This window comes from Falco naumanni, chromosome 2 (assembly GCF_017639655.2).
Source record: "Falco naumanni isolate bFalNau1 chromosome 2, bFalNau1.pat, whole genome shotgun sequence".
Lineage (NCBI taxonomy): Eukaryota > Metazoa > Chordata > Aves > Falconiformes > Falconidae > Falco > Falco naumanni.
Window position 1 is genome coordinate 31268468 of NC_054055.1, and position 21845 is coordinate 31290312.

The following is a 21845-nucleotide window of genomic DNA, read 5'->3' on the forward strand; positions in this document are numbered from 1 at the left end:
AAAAAAGCTGCAAGGATGCAAGGAACAAGAGTACCTGTTTGAGGATGAATGTCTATAACTGGAACAGAGATACAACATACAAATCCAAATTCTAGTAGCAAGAGTCACAGCTGGCATAGCTGTCCCCTCTCCTTATGGCAGGCATAGCAGAAGTCGTCAAAAAAGGGAACTTCAAACTGAAAATGGTGCTAAACAATAATGTTAAGCTACAACAGCTGCACTATTGCTGGTATTACCTTTGCCTCTGGGTCCCAGGTTCATGTTCAAATTACATTTGGACAAGTCTGTTGGTCCATCACACCCTCCCGTGGGGTTTTTTTTTTATTATTTTTCTTAAAAATATACAAAGCTAGTGTCATAGTTTGAGCAAGGTGAGGGTCAGATCAGAAGGCAGAACTGAAACTAGTTACAACACAGCTGCTGGAAATTATTTTGCAGACTCTGGAACAAACTACTCAGTTTCACTAGAGGCCACTGTGCAGCACAGGATCAGCCCTTTCCACAGGGCTGGTGAGAAGGACCAGCGTCACATCACAGGCACGACTTGGGGCAGGGAGGGGGTATGTTTTGGTGCAACAAATTGTTTTGCAAAAAAGCCAAGATTTTTGCTTAAATGAACTTTTTAAAAATCCACCAGCAATCCTTTTCAAAAGCCAGAGTAAATGCAAAATTTAGCTTTTTTATTTTAATGCCAGAACTCATGTAATTTTCATGGCTGTGAATCAGAACATCTTCATTCTTGTGGCATGTTTTTCACTTTTATGAACACTAATTTCACTACATTTTTAGAGTGGTGACTTTAGCCACAGCGTGGCTGCCGCTAAGTTCCCACGGCTACCAGTAGGACTTTTATGTGGGAAATCTGTGGGCAGCAGGGAGCCTCCCTGTTTGTATCAATATGAACTTCCCAAGCACATCAGACTGACATTTTCTCAGCCCGAGAGTCGGAGCACACATGCTCTCACTTAGAGCTCTCTTTTCCTAAGCGGAAGGACATGTGTGATTATTTTAATTTCAACAATTTTCTAGTAGGCCTTTTGCACAAACAAAAATCCTGCACAAATGAGGTTTTTTTCTCTTCAGCCAGCAGAAGCGCAATCCTACAAACTGCTTAGTGCTGATTGTAAGGTGCTAAGGGGCTCGAGCAAACACCAGGAGATGTGCAGAGCATCTTTCCAGCTTGTGTGCTCCAAGCTTGCTGGAGACCCTCAGCACTGCAGAGGCATCCATGTTCCCTCTCCACCATCAGAGATCAGGCTGTTGGTGCTGGCAGGTCATCGTCGGCACAGCTATCCCACAGGAGTTTCCCAGCCTTTCACTCGGTGGCTATACATTCCAGAGATGACCAGACACATAAACACATCTCCTGTACTTGTACACCAGAGCACATTCTGCAGCTGGGTAATAAGTCTGCGTAAGTCGAAGAGCACATTAAAAGCATATATATTGTCTTCTGCAGTTGGAAAAAAAACCCAAAAAAAACCCAAAAAATTGACTTCTTTGGTCTCAGAACACAAAAATGCAGTGGGAGAGCAATGGGCGAGCTGTATGGCTTCAGCTTTATTAGAGACAATATATTGGATGGAAAAATCAGCTGTGGTGGGACAGTGTTTAGTCAATGTTTAGAGAAGCCCACACAATCCACAGATATGACAGGACCATGCTCAGTGTTCCTATCTCACTGTCATTTCTTATTTGCAGAACTGCAACAACAGTAACTGTGGAAAGGTTTCATGTCCACGATCACTAACAAGGGAGATCCATACTCAGGAATGTGAGACACTGGAAAGTGGGGAAGCTCTATCAATTGTTTTTCAGCTCAGTCAAAAAGGTTGATTTCCTTGTCACTGAAAGATGTTCCAGCCTTGCATAAAGAAATCTCCAAGCCCTGATCCTTCAAAACCCTCACAGCTCCCCGTTTACGATCCAAAGTGTTCAACTCCTTTATGAGCTCATCCTTTGGCAGCCGCTGCAGCTTTTAGTCCTTGCACCTGGCTACAGGTGAAGTCCACATTATACTACTGTAGGCATATTCCTCAACGTCATGCCACGTGTCCCATACAAAGGCAGGAATACTGTGAGATACGCTGCTCTCCAGCTAGCAGTGAGAATGTCAACATATAATTTGAAGGGCTTAAAATGGAAAAGAAAAAAAAAAAAAAAAAAAAAAACTGAAAGCACTTTTACTGTTGCTGCAGCCAGGGTAGTCCACGGCTGTAAGTGTGGTGAGGTTTGTGGAAAGAGGTAGTATCCTTCCCCAGACCAATACATATATTTGGGGAGAAAATAAGATAACCTACTTCTAGCTCGAAGCTGTCACAGCTGGGCTGTAAAGTTCTCCAAGTTTGTTTGCTAAAACCTGGAAGCTGTTTTCCCAGTCAGGAGGAAAGCGTGTCAGGGTGACAATGGTGCTCGTTGCAACAGCAAAGGCAGCCTGTGTTCAGGGGCTAAGCAAAGCGCGGTGCTGCGCTGCGCCTTGGGACCAGAGGGAGCCTTGGGCATGTCGAACGCCCAGGACGTCACAGGGAGAGGTATGGCATCCCCAGCCACTTGCTAAATGGTGACTTTCGACATGCGATGTTTTGGCAGTGTTTTATTTAAAAGGCCCAGGCCGATGAGATTTTTGATTTTTTTTAGGCGCAGTGGAGTAGAAGAGTGTAGGACAAAATTGAGAAGCTGTCAGGGGGACCAGGAAGATTTCTCACAGATAGTTTGTGTACATCTCCGACGGCAGGACAATTTTTTAACATATCTGTGAAAAGATGCACTGAGCCATCTGCAGTCTCTTGTTTGTGTTGTCTCAGGTAATGAGACTGGTAGCACATCCAAGGCCTGTTTCAATGGTCTTTCAGCAGAGTCAGAAAGAGAAACATGTAGAGACATCACAGCTGAGGCAAAATTTGCTCAGAAAATCCTCACCAAAGGTTAGTGTAACCGCTAGTGCAAGAACGTCAAAAAGCTTTCTCTGTTGTCTACAACTTAGCCCTGCTTTGTAAGGCAGTTCCAGCGTCGGTGTGTGCACATCTGTGCCTTTCTCCTTTGAAAAGTGGATGAGCTCCCTGGCCAAAGCTGCCAAATGCTACAAAGACCTCAATGTTACCAGCATTTCTAAAAGCCACATGAAAATACTTGGACAAATAGAGGAGCGGAGAACCATACACAGCCTGTACAAGCACTGGGACTGAAAGCGGGACTGTGGTATGAACCTGTAAGTGCATCTCCCAGCACCCGCTGTAGGGGAAGGAGCTGCAACACTCCAGCAGGGAGAATGGCTTCAGCACTAGTTTGTGCTCACCCATTACACAAATCCACTGGGCCTCAGGAACCCCAATGTTTGAGTGATTCCTTTCTGACATTAAAAGCAAGCTCATTTTCAGGGTACGGGGCGGGAGCTGGGGTTTTGCTGGGGACCTCAGGGCTTCATCCCACTGAGTCAGCAGCCACCTAACAACCCTCTACTGACTCCCTGGCCTCAAAGGATGAAAATCTCAGCAGGCGTCTGCAGGCAGGAGGCATGTGTGGATGTGGAAGTGACCTGTGTGTCAGGCTGGTGAGAGGGGCTTAAAAATAAGAAATGTGCCAAAGAAAAAAGGGGAGCAGCAAAAACAGGGCAGAGGAGAAGATGGAGGGGTGCAGGAGGTCAATATTTTGGTCTCGCTGGGCAAAACTTGTACAGACTTGTTGGTGTCAAGTCATATGAAGGGAAAGTGGGTGGCTCTAGAGACACAGTAAAAATGAGATTAACTCACCTACCAGATTCTCAGTCATCCTCCTCTTATAACCACTGCCAGGAAGTATGAATAACCAATCTGAATTTAAATAGAACAAAAAAGAAAATACTATGCAGTGTGACTAGTCCATGAAGAAACCATGAATTTGCTCTTTTAATAAATAAAAGTGACCCAGCAAGTTTTCCAGAGCAATCATCTCTTGTTAATGGAGTAAAAGGTTATCTTCACTGCCCATGTGTGCAGTGTGCTGCATTATCTGCCCTGATAACTGCATTATTTTGTTCATTTGGATGGAATTACATTTTGTGAGAGTGACAATGTAATTCCCCTAGCGCCAGTTATTTTTCTGCTTAGAAAATACCATGTAAAATTATTCCATTCATGGAAGAATTCAAATGCTTTAACTACCTACTTGCTCATGTTTTGTAAATTATGGAAGAAAAAAGAAAAAAAAAAGCGCTGATTGTCACTGCCAGCATGAGATGATTATTTCACTGTATATGTCCAGGGCTGACAAAATTTCCACCCCAAGCCCATCTGAGTTCAGCTTGGGACATGCCTTACAGACTTCTGTTTTCACTTTTTGTTGTGCAGAACCAGTATACTCCCACAGCTCAGCTAGCGCTTTGACCTTCCAAACCAGATTTCTAGATATCTTCACCCTTGGATATTTTTAATGCTTTCACTTCACTGAATATGAGAAATATCATTAATATCAGCGTCTTGAGCGTTCTCCAACAGGTAATGTCTGAAACGCAGCTCTCCAGGAGCTATTTGGAGAAAGACTTCACCACTTTTACTCCCTTGCAGCACAACTTCTTCACCCAAGTCAGTGAGAGTAAATACTATATGCAAAATGAGTAAAGATGGCAGGAATGAGTCTGCAGGCAAAATCCCCCATGAGTCAAACTCTCCCCCAGCTACATTAAATTGTGCTGATAGAGGTGAGATTGCATGAATGCCGTGAAGAGGGCTTCAGCTCATTAATGTCTGAGAGTTTTTCTCAGACATGAGTGTGGTCCCAGATCTGAAGTCCTTTCAATCACTATGGGTTTGGCTTTAATAACGACAGGCAGTTTCTGGTGTTGAGTTCGACTGCATGCACGTATTGAAGCAACCCAAGTCATTGAATTGTCAGCACTGCTGTGATGGAAACAAAGAAGCAAGCAGAGCTAAAGGGACTTCTGAGAAATGCCACAAACCAGTTAACTGGACAGGAATTGAACAACCTATCAAGCAGCATGGAAAGAGGCTGGTTCCTAGAGATATGCCGCATACAGCCATTTTGCTCATACAGCGTCTTTCGGCGCTCCAGTAATCAGATCCATGCATAAGGATTATGCTGATGGGCAAGAAAAAACGTATCCTTTAACAATGTCCATAAATTAAAGGCATAATCAAAGTTAAAAATTGCATCTGTTGCTGTACCACTGTGCACAACAGCTCTTGACTAAAAATCAATAACATATCGCTTACTATGCCTATATACTGATTCTCAACCAGTCTAAATTCATGTTAAAATCACTAGCCTCTGCTTTTTATCAGATAGAGAAAAGGGAAATTAGCACTCTCTTTTTCATGTTTCAGAACAAAAGTGTGAGCTTTGACGTTCTGTATTTGTGAAAGAAACCGTCGTGGCCTGTTAAAACAAGCTTTTGGTACTGAAAAGGTTAATTAATTTGGTTTCTCCGATAAGTTTATCTGTGATCAGAACTGAGTCATACAGAAAATACTCCTACAAGATTTGACCTTTTACTTGTATCCCACACTGAGATAATATTATACTTAAAATGGATATCAATAAGAACTTTGTTTTAAAAAGTGTATTTAAAATAAATTACTTTTAAATAACAGAAACTGTTTTCAATTAGCCCTGTTAAAGGAAATCAACTAGAAAGTTATGTATGCTTTTTTATTTTCTTTATATAAATTATACCCAGGAGTCCTATGATAGCAGCACTGTACAAACTATGCACTACCTTTATATTTATTTCTTATCAAAATAAACTTAACAAATTAGATTTGTTTTTACAGCACTTTATATCCAATAATGACAATGTTGTATTGGTCCCAGGATAAAAACAATGAAAGTAGCAGCTGAATGGTATTTTTATTAAGAGTTAACAAAAATGTCTTGTGCAAACAGAGTGTATAAAGAAAATTAATTCCATAATTCCTCAAGATGAAGGCATCCTTCTCTTTTTTCTTTTTTTCTCACAATATCAATCTCATTTGGAAAGATCATTTTGAGGGGAAAATTTTAAGTTTTAGCATGACTTACTCAGCAAAATGATATGGCTGAACTTAAACATTGCTGACTGCTAGGATTTAATATTAGGACCTGGCAAATGTTTTGATAACTTAATACTTTTTAAAAGAAATCTTGTTTGTTACTAAAGATTTTGGGACCTCAGAAGAAACATAATCTAAAAAATAACAGAGCTAAAGATCCAAAGAGATGTTTCTTCTTTTTTCCCATTTTTTCCATTTCCTCTACCTTGAACTGGTTCTTCCATGCTAGCATTTCAGAGGCCTTTTTATTGGTGGCAGATTCAAATATCTCTGAGATATTCACCATACAACTCAGCAAGAGTCCGCGTTTTCCTCCAGCAGTGGAAAAATGGCAGAGCTAATAGTCTGGGGTTTGTTACAAAAAATGAGTCCTTATACAAAAAAAAAAAACAAAAACACAACAACAAAAAAACCACCCAAAACCCAAAAAAAGCCCCAAACTGTTTAGAACATGTGGTTTGCTGCTATTATGTTAACAGTGGAAAATCTCATTACTTTTAAAGTTAATTTTATTTTGTGGTGGGATTGTTCTCCAGGCTGAGGCAGATTTTCTCTTAAGCAGAGCCTCTAACCCTACCTTACAGTCTTCTGTTCAGCAAGTCATTCTTTGTACAGCTTGGCTACATGCATGTTCTAACTCAAAGTGCTGAATTAAAAGGAAAAAAAAAAAAACAAGAAAAAACTTTTTCCCACACATGCTTCTGAGGCTGCTGGCAGGCACTCAGGTGCCATCTTCTCCAGCTCTTGCTCTGACTAGAGGAGTTTTCCAATAAAGGTCTTGGGTGAAAGGTGCTCTTTAAGTAGTGTGTTCTGCTTCTAACAAAAGATGAGATGCTGCTGAGTGCTCTGATGAGGTAAATTAGAGGCTCAACAAATCCCGACGCCAGCTCCACACAGGAAGCACCATGGAGAAGCAGAGGTGCAGGAAAGATGTAACGTGGTTTGATGGACCAAGGGTTCTAAAAATCAAAGTGGCCGGAGAAGAAAATAGAAGACTAAGGGTTCCCAGTTCAGGTTTCTTTTCACATTTTGGAAGCATCTGATCTGACTTCTAACTTGCCGTTGAGGCTGTAATGGCTTATAATAACAGAGAACCAAATCTGCAATTTGAGGAGAAAATAACCCCAAGGCAAAAGCCTTGCTTACAGCCTGTGTGCTATATATGCGTATATACATATCCTAGTTACAAGTTACTGTGACTCAAATCTGAAACTCTCATGGTTTAAAATACCAAGTGAGACTCAGAGTCACATAATATTTGCATTCCACCAACAACCCAATGTTAGGTTTTTTCGGTGACATATGCTCACACCATATAAAATTCACTCTTGTGCAGAGGTGAGCCATTATATTGTAAAATCCATGCACAATAATCCTCATGTAACCCAGCCTGTGAGCTGTGCTTCAAGACACCTTCAGCCTTCAAATTCGGTCATTCTGCTTGCACTCTGCACATTCCTAGGTACTGACTGGTTCACCACAAAAACCTGACATACGAATAAGCAAAATATAGGTACACAAGATCACTGATTATCTGACAATAATTTTTATTTTTTTTCCTGAACATCACTCTAGTTCTTCTCAACAAAGACGTCAAAGTCTGAGATCTACATCCAGAAGCTGACTCGCTTAGTCCCACTGCTGCTGAGGCATTGCTTCTCCGTCAGTGATAATTTTGGAGGCTCAGGAGTTCACTCCCTCAATATTTTAGGGGGAAAGAAAATGGATCAGCTGCCCAGCCAACAAAGGAGCCCTGAGAGTCTAAACTCACACATGCTCAGCAATGCTCTCCTAGAAGTACCTTCTGGCTTGGTGCTGTTCATAGGTTTATTTCAAGCCAGTTGCACTACAATTTTACAAAAAGTGAAAGGAGAGCAGAGGATTCTTTGTTGTTTCACTGTAAATAAATGTAAATAAACATACTGATGCAGAAGAGGTCTGATCTTCACAAGAGCATGAGCACCTGCAGCTCCCATACCAGCTAGGAAGAGAAACAGGTGTTCAGCATCTCTGAAATATCAGGCTTTGAACTTATAATGTCATAAATCCTCGGGCGATCCCCCAGAGGTGAAGTTACTGCTGCTACTTTGGGACTGGGTACTATTTAGAGCATTGTTATAGATCTAGGAAATTAGTTCAGAGCTGGATGCAACTACAAAAAAACATACAGGCTTTTTTTTACAGACAATCAAGAGCTAAACGTAACTAGCCAGGGACTGAGAAAATATCATCTTTTGGCAGATGTCGAAAGTATCAGCTGAGACAGAGAGTGAGAGTGAGACCTTGCTCGGACAGAGGGTTATGCTTTGGAGCTGCGGCGTTTATCACCTGTGCCACAGGGTAGTGAAAACAACTAATCTTTGACATCCCACACGTGCAATTGAAAAGTGAACTAGCAAAAAGGGGTTATTTCAAGAGCTGGGTGAAACTAGATTGTTCAGTTTGCAGAGGTTTTCTGTTAATTTTCTTATGGTTTGCTTCATACAGCTCTGTACCTCAGGAGTTTTGCTTTGAGTTTTAGCTTCAAACAAAGCAAAACTGATTGTAAACCACTGTATTTTGACTTTTCATGTTGAAACTGTATCTTACGCAGAAAGTTTCAAAAGCCAAAGTGCAGAGTATTGGTAGCCTGGGGTTTCACTCAGCATGTGTTCAAGCTGTTCGACTGAGGGTCAGAGACAAGCTTTCCCTATGTGCACTGATGTTGAGAACTGGCTTTTCTGTGCAGTCCCAGGTCTGCGTGAAACTACTCGAACCCACCCAATTTTATGTAGTTTCTTCCAGGAGTAACAGGCAAAGCCATCCCAGAGTTGTCATATTAAACTAACATTAAATAGTGACAAATTAGTAATGGATGCTTTTAATAGATTTGTTTCTAGGTCAAATGAAGTTATTATAAAGGTTTGCCCAAACAGAAATTCAGAGATATAGATAGCACTGTATACTGCTAAATGAATGCTGTTTGCTTACCTTCAGCTTAACAGACATGATTTGTCAGAAGCAGTATGGTAGTGCCTAGAAACACCTCCCTGAAGGAAGCTTTGAAGAAATACCTACTTAAACACACTTTTATCCTTTATTTCATCCACTTTGCACATTATTTTCTTAGCAGTCCTTCAGCCCCATGGTTAATACATTGGACGATCAGTTTTAATGCCCACAGAAAATCTTTTTTTGTCTCATTTGCAACAGCACTTGTTATCGTATTTCCATGGTCATCATTTAACTTTCCACTATATTAATAACCAAGACCAACTTTACCTAGCAAGCAACCTAAACCCTCCAACTTGACAAAAATACTGCGTGCTTATTTCTCTTTTTAATCATCAGAGAAGGTCACTACGATGACTCCGGGTATCAGCATTTTTCCTGTGTGAATCACTCACACCAAGCAAACCCGCTAGACCTACATTCTTCCTTTTTTGAATTTCTGCTTAACCGATAGGATCAACAGGTCCCCTTCTCCGTGGGTGGTGATAATGTCAGTACACCACTGCCCAAATAACCTTTCTCTATAGGGAAATGCTAACATTTAATTCTTTAAATTTAAACCACATGTATTTTGATCTCATAACTGCACTCTGTATTAACTGCCTTTTGTTATTAATTTGTATCACAGAATTCTTAATGAAACCAGTTATTTAAATTGGAAACGTTAAGTGCAGTAGACAGCTAAAATTTGTGTACGAACTATAATACATCAAAATATTTAAATAGTAACTAAATATTTTACCTAACTATTGTAAACACGTTTTCAGAATTAATAATAACGCAGTTCTGCGTATGTTCAGTGTAAAACTGTGTCTCAGAAGAGCTGTTCTTTTTAGCCCGTTTCAGGGAATGTAAGCAATGGCTTTTGAATGGTTTCCATCTCTTACCTTCATCCTATCCAGAAACAAAAAGTGTCATTTAAGTGTTGTCTATGCAAGACCTCCACCAAGAAGAGCAAATTATGTGTGGGTTGACCACATCCAGTTTTCCTCCTGGTACTTTCTGGAAGAGGCACTGCCACTGTATACATTCTTTGCATACATTGCTGTAGGGTGACCACAAATATACAGCTGCCAGTGGAGTGAAAATATTGGTATTTGGGACAAACACTCAGGGACTTCTTGTTCAAACAACACGAACCACAGTTGGGATAAAGTGTAACGGTTTCTCCAAACTAAATTGTTCCTCAGTAAAATTCAACACAACTGCAAATATTAAAAAAACTAATAGATTAGCTTTAAAACTGTAATTACATTAAAAACTAGAGGGGGTGGAAAGACTGTATAAAATTTTAAAGTGTTTTCTGTAACCTCTAGAAATGAAACAGTTTAATATTTGCACATACGATTTAGATAACATTTACTAGTTCTATACTTATAGTCATTAGTTTAATTATACATTTCACATTTCATCATACAGATACGTTATTTAATACATTTAAAACTGTAAACCTTTATGTTGCAGATAACAGAGTTTAGATATAAGCACGTTTTCTTTTGAACAGCATTTTTCAAAACCTATACCACCTCCCAGGTACAAATGCACACTGTCTCTTTTTTTACAAAACTGAATTCTGTAGCTAATTCCTTAAACTATATGTTTCATTTCCCAGAATACACTTTAGTCCCCTGGACTAACATTAATAAAAGGAATGTCTTTTCCCAGTCTGGCTGGGGGAGCTTACTGGGACTGGTAAATTATATCAGAAGTAACAGTCATCTGAGATGGTTCCAATAACTCCAGAGACATTCTGTGGCCTTGGTCGCAAATTTCAGGGTGCTTAGGTTGTAGTTCTCCAAGGCTTCCCATAATGTGCATTCTTTCCCATTTCACAATCTTTCAATTAATTCCCAATCCATAAACTTTTATCACATACCCTGGTATTTGGTAAAAACATTAAAAATGCCATTATACCCTTCTTAAGGGACAAACCGTTCCCAGTTCTCTGTAGGAGTCTTCCTCCATCTTCATTCAGGCTCAGATTCCCAGTGATTAGTGAAAAGAATAACACCAAGAGGGTATCTGTTTCTTGTTTCAAACAGCCATCACAGTCATGCCTTGGGGGTTCATCCTGACAAAGATTGATAAAGACTTAAAAAAAAAAAAAATCAGCACATGAAAACAGTTCTGCTTCATTCACAATTTACAAAATTAATATTGTACACTACTAAATCAGATCTTATGATTGTTTTGCAAGTCACTCTGCATCATGCCTTTTCCTGTAACAATTTCATTTTTTAAACTTCTGCAAAAGTAGTCCAAATTCCTAATGATCCTAATGTTAGTGACTGGTTAAAAAAAGCTCATGGGAGAGTGTTCTTTGTCTATACAATCCTAATTAATCCTTGCGGTGAATTTCATCCAGAGTTTGCTGCCTTCCAATAGCTTTAATTTTATTTTGAGTTATATGTTTTATACTTATACAATATATAACTTTGATATATTATATGCAACGACTTGTTCTTGTTATAAAAAACAATTCAGTAACCACATAGTACAATTCATACATAATTACACTAATATATTCAAGGTTTTTAACTTCCCTCTGATTCAGTAGACCATCAAAAATGGACCTGATTAACCTAGGTTTCTAATTGCCTAAGTAATTAATGCAAGTGTTCCTCTAATTCCCTGTGAGTGCCCTAGTACCCAAAAATACCTACTTTTTCAGCAAAATTGGTTTGCTGCATCATGCCCAAAACTGAGGAATTAAGCTTACTTTTGCCATACTCCAAACACTTTAAAACATCAGACCCGTACGTTCCTGATGAGAAGCCCCAGATTTCTGGCCAGGGCTTTCGGGGGGCATACCCTCAGCAACAGCAGCTCCCAACGCATGCACAGGTTCAGCTCAGCCATCATAATTCAAAACAGACTCTTGATAGCATCCCGTTGAACACAGTAACTATGTACTTGCACATGAAATTGCTTTCCTGCCTCTATGTCTTGTTAAACTTAAATAAAACACCTTAGACGGAATTACCTTCACAGCTGTGCTATCTTTAATTTTGTTAAGCATTGGTAGAGGTGTATTATCTTTTACAGCATTTATCTAAAGGAGAAATTCAGATGGCTAAAAGAAGGTACCTAATGCCTGCTGGAATACCCTGGAGTATCCAGGATAACTGTGCATGGCTGGCAGATACGATATGGGACTGACAGGAAACCCACACCTTTGAAGTGGCAGGGAGAGGCTGGGTGGGATCTCCAGGGGCTCTAAAATGACACAGAAGGTCTACGTTTAGGCACATGCTTTTCTTCTAAAATTAATAAAATAACATACTGAAAAAACAACTAAACAAAATTTCATAGGATTTCACTTAACTAAAACCATGAAAAAAATTTAAAACCCCAAAGAAATAGTTTTGTCTAAATCTCATACTTTACTGTATAAAATTGTATCTAAATCTCATACATTAATGTATAAAAACCTCTTGGACATCATCACAGCCTGTTATCTAGGCCCTATTGAAACAAAGCGCATAATGAACTAGCCACATTCACAATACTTCTATACTTTTGAATTTCAAATTGTAGAATACCACGACATTTTCAAAACTAAATATTCAAAAAGTCAGAAAACACTAATACAGACTTCATGCAAACCCAAGACTACACATTTAGCTATTTTAGAGCAAAGTTTTAAATTCTCAATTTATACACTAATTCAGCAACCAAGTGGTTGATACTGTTCAGGAGACAAGCATTGTGGCATTCATAGTTAAATACTATCTTGAAAAAGATATGTCTGCCTAAAGTACAATTATTTTACATCATTTTGTTGTAATTAAAAATTCTGAAAATGTAAAACTAATTCCCACTTCAATGCATTTCTTGCAGCCAAGCCTTGGAGCTTGTTCTCGTTTTTTTTTCCTCAAACAAATTTCCCTTTGATTCCAGGCAGAGTTTTGGTGGACTATCATATCACAGTAGCAAATAGTCCTTTGTAGTAGCACTTCTAGAAACAGCTAAGATAAACCTGGCCAGACTAGTCAACTGGAAGATGACCGCAGTGAAGAGAAAAGAAGGGCAGATACAGCACTAAGATGTGTCAGGTGAAGAATTGCTGGCAGGGTGTGGAAGCTGTTGCTTTAATGTCGTATGCACAGCAATAACAAAGGATGGACACATCTGCTTGCTTTTGTTTAAAAAAGATCAATTTAACTTAAAGTAATGCTGGGGGATGGAAAACCAAGCTTCTGAAAGAAAATTATGCAAATTTTATTAGTTCAGCCTGGGATGCTCAGGCCCAAACTTCCCAGCTACGTGCGGATGCAAATGGTAGGGGAAGGGACCGTGTGGCTCCCACGCACACCCACACAGCCCACAGCCTGCCCCTAGGGAAAGTCAGCGCTGGATGAGAGGAGCCATCCTGGCAGGCTGTGCATGGCACGTTGGCCCACAGCCTAGCACCTCTGGCTTACTAAAATCGAGCCTGAAAGGGGGTGTCATTGATTTTGCTAAATACATCAGCAGGGAGGAAATCACAACAGAAGGGGAAAAACTCTTCAGTGTAAAAGGACAATATAGACACAAGGGCCCTGGGTAAATCTAGGCTGAAAGATAGAAAAATATTTATAAGCATCAAAGCTGTGATGGGTTGGAACAAACTTCCAGTAGGATATAGGGTGGGCAAGACATGTTCTGCATCAATTTCACAGCAACTTTGTTTTTAACAGTCAGAAGACTAGATTCGGTAGACAAGAGCCCTCAGCAATGAACCAGCAGCATCTTGGTTCTTTACAATTCAGGCATAGCCTTCTCACTGTGCTCCTGAGAAACCAAAAATAATCTCTTCACATTAAAGGAGGCTGCAGCTAAAACCCAGATGAACACTTAAAGGAAAACATAAACATTATAATAGATATTAAAATTATAATGTGATTATTTTCTGCTTGAGGCTTATTTATGGAGTAGAAAATTAAATACTACTTTTGGTTACTTCAAACTAAATCCCAAGCAATTCTACTGAATTCAGTTGCTTCTGTGAGGTTACTTCAAGTTTACCTTGAAGTAAATGAATCTGAATTCAACGCTTTCCTTTCTGTTTCCTTTGGGGGAACTAAAGCCAAAAGCCCATCATAAATATTGATGAATGTCAATGATTTTATAGTCATAGGGGTGATTAAGCAGGTGAAGATGTCACAGAGAACAGTGAAAAGCAGAAGACAGGTTTAACTAGACATTGGTTACCAGTCATCTGCACATCATTGGTCATATGTCAGGATTACACACTGCACAAAGATTATTAAAAAAATGCACCCCGGCCAACTTTCTCTTGGTTTTTATTTGGAACAAAGTATCCTTCAAAAACTGTATTTTAAGCAAACTTTTTTTTTTCTTCTTTGTCACAGCCAAATTCTCCAATTCAGGAAATTACAATATTTTCCTTTTTCCAGAATGACACCTGCTGGTGGGAGAAGCATGGATGAATTGCAGATGCTTTACAGGTTTGATTGTAGCTAACCTGACATATTCTCTGAGCATGCTCATCACCTGTGTCCAGGCAAACTACTGAAAACAAAGATCTGGAAACTGTGAAGGTGCTTTCAGGAGTATGTTGTAGAGGTAATACAGTTTTCCAACCTGATTTAATACTTTCTCTTAATAAATCACCAAGCTACCTACAACTAAGACAATGCTTCAATAGTGTTTCAGTGTTGGACACTAGCATTATTTTGGGATGCCCACAGCATTAATATGTCAGATTGAGGTGAAAGCCAGAAGGAAACCCTCCCTATCCTATGCAAAAAAGCTGCTGCGCTGCTTCAAAAGTTTGAGTGCAAGTAAAACCAGCTGCTAATGCAACTATTGGTGCTCAACACCTCAAAAGATGAGCATCTCAAAGAGAAGGATTGCGTACATGTTCCTGACTCAGTATAGGAGGACATAGCTAGGAGAGACAGAAAGCAAACTGTACCTTTGCCAAAACTGTGACAAATACTCCTCAACACACCAGACAGCATTAGGCTCTGTAATGGGCTTCCATATTCACAGCACCTCTGTCACCTGGATCTATTGGCCTAGCCTCCCCTCCAGCTAAACTAGAGCCAGACGTGAGCTTTTGACGCTTCCAACACATTTACAGCAATATTTCCAAAATATTTCCAATGCTAAGAACATCCTCATTGGGAATACACAACTCTATTTCCTTTTTCTATGATGCCAACTATCCATCATGTTCTATAAGGGCAAGCTGAGATGAATGGACCTAGGTGCTCAGGACCCTGAAGAAAACCCTGAAGGTGGACTCTAAAGTATCTAGAAATATGAATTATTGAAGCTACTCTGGGATATTTTTGGACATTAACTTGTAGTAATTTTAGTAAATCAGATTTTGAGAACAGTTTGTCTTAAATATGACTTACAAAGAAATATTTGTGAAAAAAATGCCCAGTTATAAGGAAAACAGTATGAGAAACACAATTCAATTCAGAAGCAAAATCCAAAGAATTGTTTTGAATTATTTACGAGACCGTAGGCAAACATACACATTCAAAATGTGCTTCCCTTGGGAAAATTATTAATATATAGGTAATGCTACGACATACCTCGTTGTAACATCGGAAGGCAAACTTTCTTGTTGATTACAGTATTAGATGGCATTTAGGCTGCAATCTAGGAGACTTGGCTTCTGTTCCTGGATTTGTCAGTGGCCTCCTTTATGGCTTTGAGCAGACAACTTCATAACTCTGTTTCTTCAGTTCTCCCACCTGTGAAAAGAAGATAACATGGCTTTATTATGACAATTAAATGGCTGATTTCCAAAGATTGTTTTTATTTTGGTATATGCAAACACATGAAAAGGGGATACACTGCTTCAACTCACTGGTAAATGTAAGACACATGAGACTGTTTCAACAGATAGTTCAGATCTGGGGAGTTTCTTTAAACATGTTTCTTGCAAAGTTGCTACATGCATATGTTTGTACGTACTTCTCTTTATAGAGTCCTCGTTTGTCATACATTTAATTGTGACTCTCAAAGCTGGAACTTTGTCATAACTTATGTTTATCCCCCTTAACCTCCTTAACAAAGCAATGACTTCATGAAGAGCCTATTGACATCCCAATGCCTTCAGACTGGGACCTCAGCCCAGGGTAAGCACTTTGCTGAGAACACCAGCAGGCTGGAAGCAGAAAGACTGATATAACCCCCAAACCTACAACAGCCCGGCCATCCCCACAAGGTTTGAGCTAGCTGCAAAGCAGAGAGGAAATTGCAGAAAAGATGCCTGTGCAAAAACATTCTTATTTTTTACTGCCAGAGCCTGAGGAGCTTTACTGGAACAGATTTTCTAGCTGCTTCCACTTAACTCAAGGAGTGTCTCATTGAGCACATCATTACCGACAACTGACCATGACCATCTCAGTTCTGTGCTAGAATCCAGCAAAAAGATACATTTCACCCCAAAGTGATAGTGCTGCTTTTCTTGTCAGAATAGAGGTCAGCTTGCGTTTTGAGCTCAGGTTACTGCTCCCCCTTACGTGATCTTGCCAGTTTTTAATGCTACACATGGCAAATGAAATGCATGCATGGGATAGAAACAGCTTGGGATTCAAATAAGCCTCTGCATAAGGATGAGAACTCCAAACCCGGTCAAGTTTTTCAGCTCTCTCAACTCTACTTACTGAACTTACATGGCATGGAATAACCTTGGCATTGGGGTTGCTTGCATGTCCCATTCTTTTTATTTCACCTAGGCCATTCTTAACTTCAACCTTTTAAGCCTTGCTCACCGAATCATGAAATGTGTAGACCCATCCTACTTCTTACTAGCCAGCTTCTGGGAAACTGGTTTGGATCCCAGCACTGCAGTTACAATGTTTTTAAGTGCTCTCATCATTTCTGGTAATGTGTTACCAGTGCCATTTCCCATAGAAGTCCTCCCATCCCTTCCCCCACCAAATCGCATATGCCCTATGATGAGTCCCAGCTCATCCAAACTCCCTTAGCTGCTAAACTACGCTATGACCACAAAGCTCCTCCTCAAAGGCATTCTGGCTTCAGCTGATCTCCTCCGGGACAGCCACAGGCTCTGTAGAAGTGATCCCTAACATCAGAGTTAAGCATTACTTTAAACTGATCCACACAGAATAAGAAATAACCATGTACCGTGCCACGCTTTAATTTTTTCACTAGTTTTGCACGCGTAGCTTTTCCTCCGCCTGACGGACACGCTTTTCTTCCTCCTGTAACCAGCTGCGGTTGGTTGACTCTGTACTTCAAAGAGTACTTTCTTCCCTCCCCAAAAATACATCCTTACTTCCCTCTCCTTTGTCTCAAGCTTTCTTTGTTTGGCTTACCCACATCATTTCTGTATGTGTAAGGACTTTATCAGCGTGTACCTTCTTGTTTCTTCCCTCAGAGAAACTCCTCTCCTTCCAACCATAGCTCTTTGCAGCCAAGTCGGATGGAACTGCTCATCCCTAGGGTACAGTAACTTCTCTGGAGTTATAATAAATAGGAATATTTTTGCACAGACACTGTGTGGCCACTTCTCAGTGACAAAGTTCTCGCCCCACCAGAATGAATACCGGGTAGCTTCTGGTTTCTGACTGTCACAGGTTTGCACTGGGGAAGTATGCCCATTTCTGTAGAATACTAAAGGCTGGTGAGTGCTGGAAGTCCCTGGTGAGCAAGGGGCACACACAGAGGGGCAGCATGAGGAAGTGAAATGCTGTGTAGGGGGGAATCAGAGCTCCCGGAAAGCTGAACCAAGCCGCCCATCCACACTTCTGCTTGGGGGACAGAGCTGGACGCAGCCAGGAGTACAGCCTGCCCTCACCACGCTTGAGGACAGCTCGCTGTGCTCTCCCCTGCCTGGACCACGGGGCAGCAGAGGAGGTGTACACCGCTCTTTCCCTCCCTTTGGGAACGGTTAGTGCTCTGCGGGAGTTAGACCCCCAAGCGTGGTACAGATCCAGAGCCACAACAGCTCCTCCGCACAGAGGAAGTAAGAAGGTTCCTCAGTGTCGCACGTTTGTATTTCTCCTTTTCCATTGTCTTGTTTTCCCTTCTACACTGTTTCCCTTTCTCCAATTGTCATTTTACAATCCTGCTCTGAATACCAGAACAACAGTTATGATTTTCCATCTAAAAACATATACTTTCAGCCAAAATGTCATTTATTTTAAACTCTGTAAGAGCAAAACAAGTGAGAATCTGCACTGTGTGTGCCTTCTGCATCTGCACAGAACCGGTAAGCACTGCAGACTGCACAGGATGTAATGTCAGTATATGGGGGGAAAAAAAGCATAACTACCTCACCTGAGCAGGTAACCTTGATTAGAGAACTGCAGCTCCACTACTCTTCTCCTCCTAATGTCCTCCCCTATTTCCCCATTTGTCTCCTCCGTCTCAAAGAAAAACATTTCCTGGCAATATATCAAATACGTTGCTGTACCATAGCAAATCCTTCACTTCACTGAGATCCAGAAAGGTTAGATCTTACAAGACATCGCTTTTCCAGCAAATCAAAGTACCAGATTTGCATGGCATGTTCAAGGGAGGTCTTGAAAAAAAGAATAGAAATTTTTCTATGTACTATATAGAAAATTCTTTCCTTCAGTATCTGTTTTAAAGCTTTGCACCCTGAATTCAGACTAATAGGCCTGCTCTGGTCCACACAACTCTCTCCTCCCTTCTTACACAGAGAAACTGCACTCTTGTCACATGGTCCCTTTCCTCCTTACAAAACATTCACACATATGGTTTCATATACCTGTTCTGCCTGAATTCTGGAACAACAGTGATCCCGCTCCCCTGACCGGAGCCCGTTAGCTGTGCTGAGCTTTATTCCCTCGCTGGCTGGTTAACTGCTGTTTCCACACCCTCAGTAAGGCTCCAGACTTTGCCCTGTTGCTAGATCATCATCAGCTTATCCAGCAGAGATTATAGTTCATCTTCACAGCACAGGAGCCTTTCTCTTTCCAACATTTTCTCTAGATGAAGAATGTTTTGGTATTTGTCTCAAGCTCCTTTCATTTGTTTTTACTTTGTTCCTACACATCCTGCCTTCTGAGGCACAACTTTCTTTGCTGATCCCTTTTTCTTCTGTCCTTTCATGACCTACCAACACCTTTTCTGTGATGCTCACCCATCACGTTACATACGGTGCTTTTCCTGAGGGTTTTTTTTCATTTGGGACATAAGTTCTAGGTAGTTTTCACATCTGAAACCTCAATAACTCTGCACCTTCTCCACATTTCAGCCCCTTGGCTCCTCAACCGGATGACTCCAGTAATTAATTCATGTATAAAAATTTTCCTCTTCAGAATCAGGAACCTTAACTACAATCCTGCTTCTATCTATTCTTCTATTTAGTGTAAACACAGTAGGTTTGTGAGTACTTGTTTCAAAATTTCTTTTATTTTTATTCTTCCACAGAAGCCATGGTGCTCATCAAAACTAAGTCTTAAATAGGATTGGTTGAGAAGTCATTTGGTGAGGAAGCATTTCACCTACCATGTTTACAGGTACCTTGAGAAATAGGTCCCTACTTCTGCACACCTGCCTCCAACCTACATCTAGGAGGTCTAAGTCTCCCATAAAGACATCATTTCTAGTCATTACTTATTTCTGTAATTATAGTACAGAGATCTCTGTTCATGTCTGGATGATAAAGATGAACTAAGAGCTACAGCAGCCATCTGGAATGATCTTTACCAGTTCTCTTTCAACTAAATTTTCCCGAAGTAATTTCAACACAGACAAATTTTGTGTTAGGCCAGCAATAAATACTAATAATTGCTTTTTTCTGAGGGAGAATTTATGACACACTGGGTTTTTTGAGAAAGCCAGCATACAGTATTTCCAGCTCACTCCCAAAACAATTGCATCACTAGGCAGCACAAACCCCAGGGCTGCTGGACTCCTGGCTGCCCGAATACTGGGATACATCAAAAAAGCAGCCACCTGTGAATCAGGAAGCCTTGGGGCTGGTAGCCTGAAGGGGAAGCAGCCCGAGGACTCAAGGGTCTTGTGGAGGGGGACCAGAAAAGTCTGATGCTCCACCAGCCTGGCAGGAGGTGAGGGGAAGAAGCCAGAGAGCTGCTAGCCCATGGCACGGACAAGGTGGGCTCTGCTGGGGCAGGGGGAGACCTGGGGACACACTCACACACACCAGGATTTACTCCCTTCTAATTTGGGTGGTGTAACTTTTGTCCACCCTAAGACATGACTTTACCCACTTCATTATTTACTGCTGTGCCGGTGGTCTACTCAGCCCAGCACCAAGGGGTGGCTGGTGGGGATGGTGGGGACAGGGCAGCAGCAATCACCCAGTTCGGCTCTCTCTGGGGCTTCAGTGGAGCTGGTGCACCCCAGGGACACCATTTTCATCCCGCACAAGTGGCATTTTCCAACTGAGCATGTCCCCATCTGAAAACATTTGACGAGCTCTTGTTTGCAGCGTGCTACCAGCTGCAGTTACCAACAAAATACTTAAAACTCTCACAAGCATTAAAAATGTGAAGCAAGACCAACGTTTCAGCCACCAAATGAGTAACACCTCTGAAGCGGATTCAACAAGAAGCTTGTGGGAATTTTTGTCTAGCATTATTTACTACTACAAATCACTTGCCAGATGTAGCCTGTTGAGACTGCTGTGCTTGTTACACTAACAGGAAAAAAGCTGGGTTCTGGGAGCCTTTTTTTGTTGTGGTGTACTCTCACTCACTTTCACTAACACGATATGAAAATGATGCCTGGGATTACAATAGCATGATGGAAACTTTCTACTACACTTCAGTGAACCTTAAGGGAAAACATGTACAGATGTGCTACAGATAGTATGTGTATTTCCAGGAACCTTGTCAAAATTGATGACATGAAAAAAAAACAAGACAGCTGGGAAGAAAACTGCTTCATCAGCTTCTTCCATTACTCTTAGGATAGGGCAGATGTAAAATCAAAACCAAAAGCATAATTTTCAAAAGCCTTATGAAACTTTGGCTGGATTTCCTACCTTGCCACCTTCATGAGCCACACAGAGAATGAGCAGTCCATGATCTTTTGAGAAGCAAAACACCACCTAAAGTAGTGATGCGGTTCAGGATTAGGTCCAAACTCTGAATTGTTTCATTCAAGAACAAACCACATTGTACTTTGCTTATGCATCTGCAAACAGAATAGGATATGACGAAACAGAAAACTCTCCTTGTGGTTTTGTGTATATCATCCTTGCCACTTTCATAATCAGAGGACACAGGCTACCATTAAAGTCAATTGCAAAGTTCCTGTTGACTTCAGTAGATGTAAACCAGGCATTAATATTATGCTTTTCAGTTTTCTTGAGGTTTAAACACCTCATAAAATAAATTTACAGATGAACTAGTAAATGTACACTTACAAAGAAACCTCCTAAGGAGTCCCTGAAGCCATATTTTTAAATGCTGCTATTCATTCAGTTTATATCAGACAGATTAAGGGACTGTCAAACAGGGGTGCACAGATCAAGAACAGAAATAAGAAATGCTGAGTATATTCCAGAAATATAATTCCAAAATACCATTTGACATATTTGACAAAACGGACATAGAGGAGGGGTTTATATTATGTGACACATTTCACAAGCTCAGAAAACCCCATCTATTTATTTATCTGCCTGTCCATTTCAGCGATCTGTAAATGAAAACATGGACAGTATATGCAGCAAGTTTTTGCCAGGAACCCTTTCAAAACCACTCACATAAAAATGCAAGAAAGGCTAATTGAGAAAAAGAGAAAAAGTGAGGGGGAAGAGAGAGTCTAACTGATGAGAAGTCAGAAATACTGCCATCCGGAGCTGACATTTTCTTCTATAGAGCTATGTGCCCATTGGGCATAATT

General features: G+C 40.7%; 1 long non-coding RNA gene across 9 annotated transcripts in view; it reads right to left on the bottom strand.

Moving 5' to 3' along the window:
- Positions 1 to 5671: 5671 nt before the first annotated feature.
- Positions 5672 to 21845, bottom strand: part of LOC121083418 — a 92168-nt gene continuing 75994 nt past the window's right edge. For 7 of the 9 annotated variants that reach the window (XR_005826355.1, XR_005826351.1, XR_005826357.1 and 4 more), the window contains 2 exons: positions 15566 to 15727; positions 5673 to 11105 (listed from right to left, as the gene is read on the bottom strand). This is a non-coding gene — a long non-coding RNA (uncharacterized LOC121083418). Of the gene's footprint in view, positions 11106 to 15565; positions 15728 to 21845 lie in introns of all 9 variants that reach the window. The other 2 variants (XR_005826353.1, XR_005826352.1) reach the window with 1 other exon arrangement.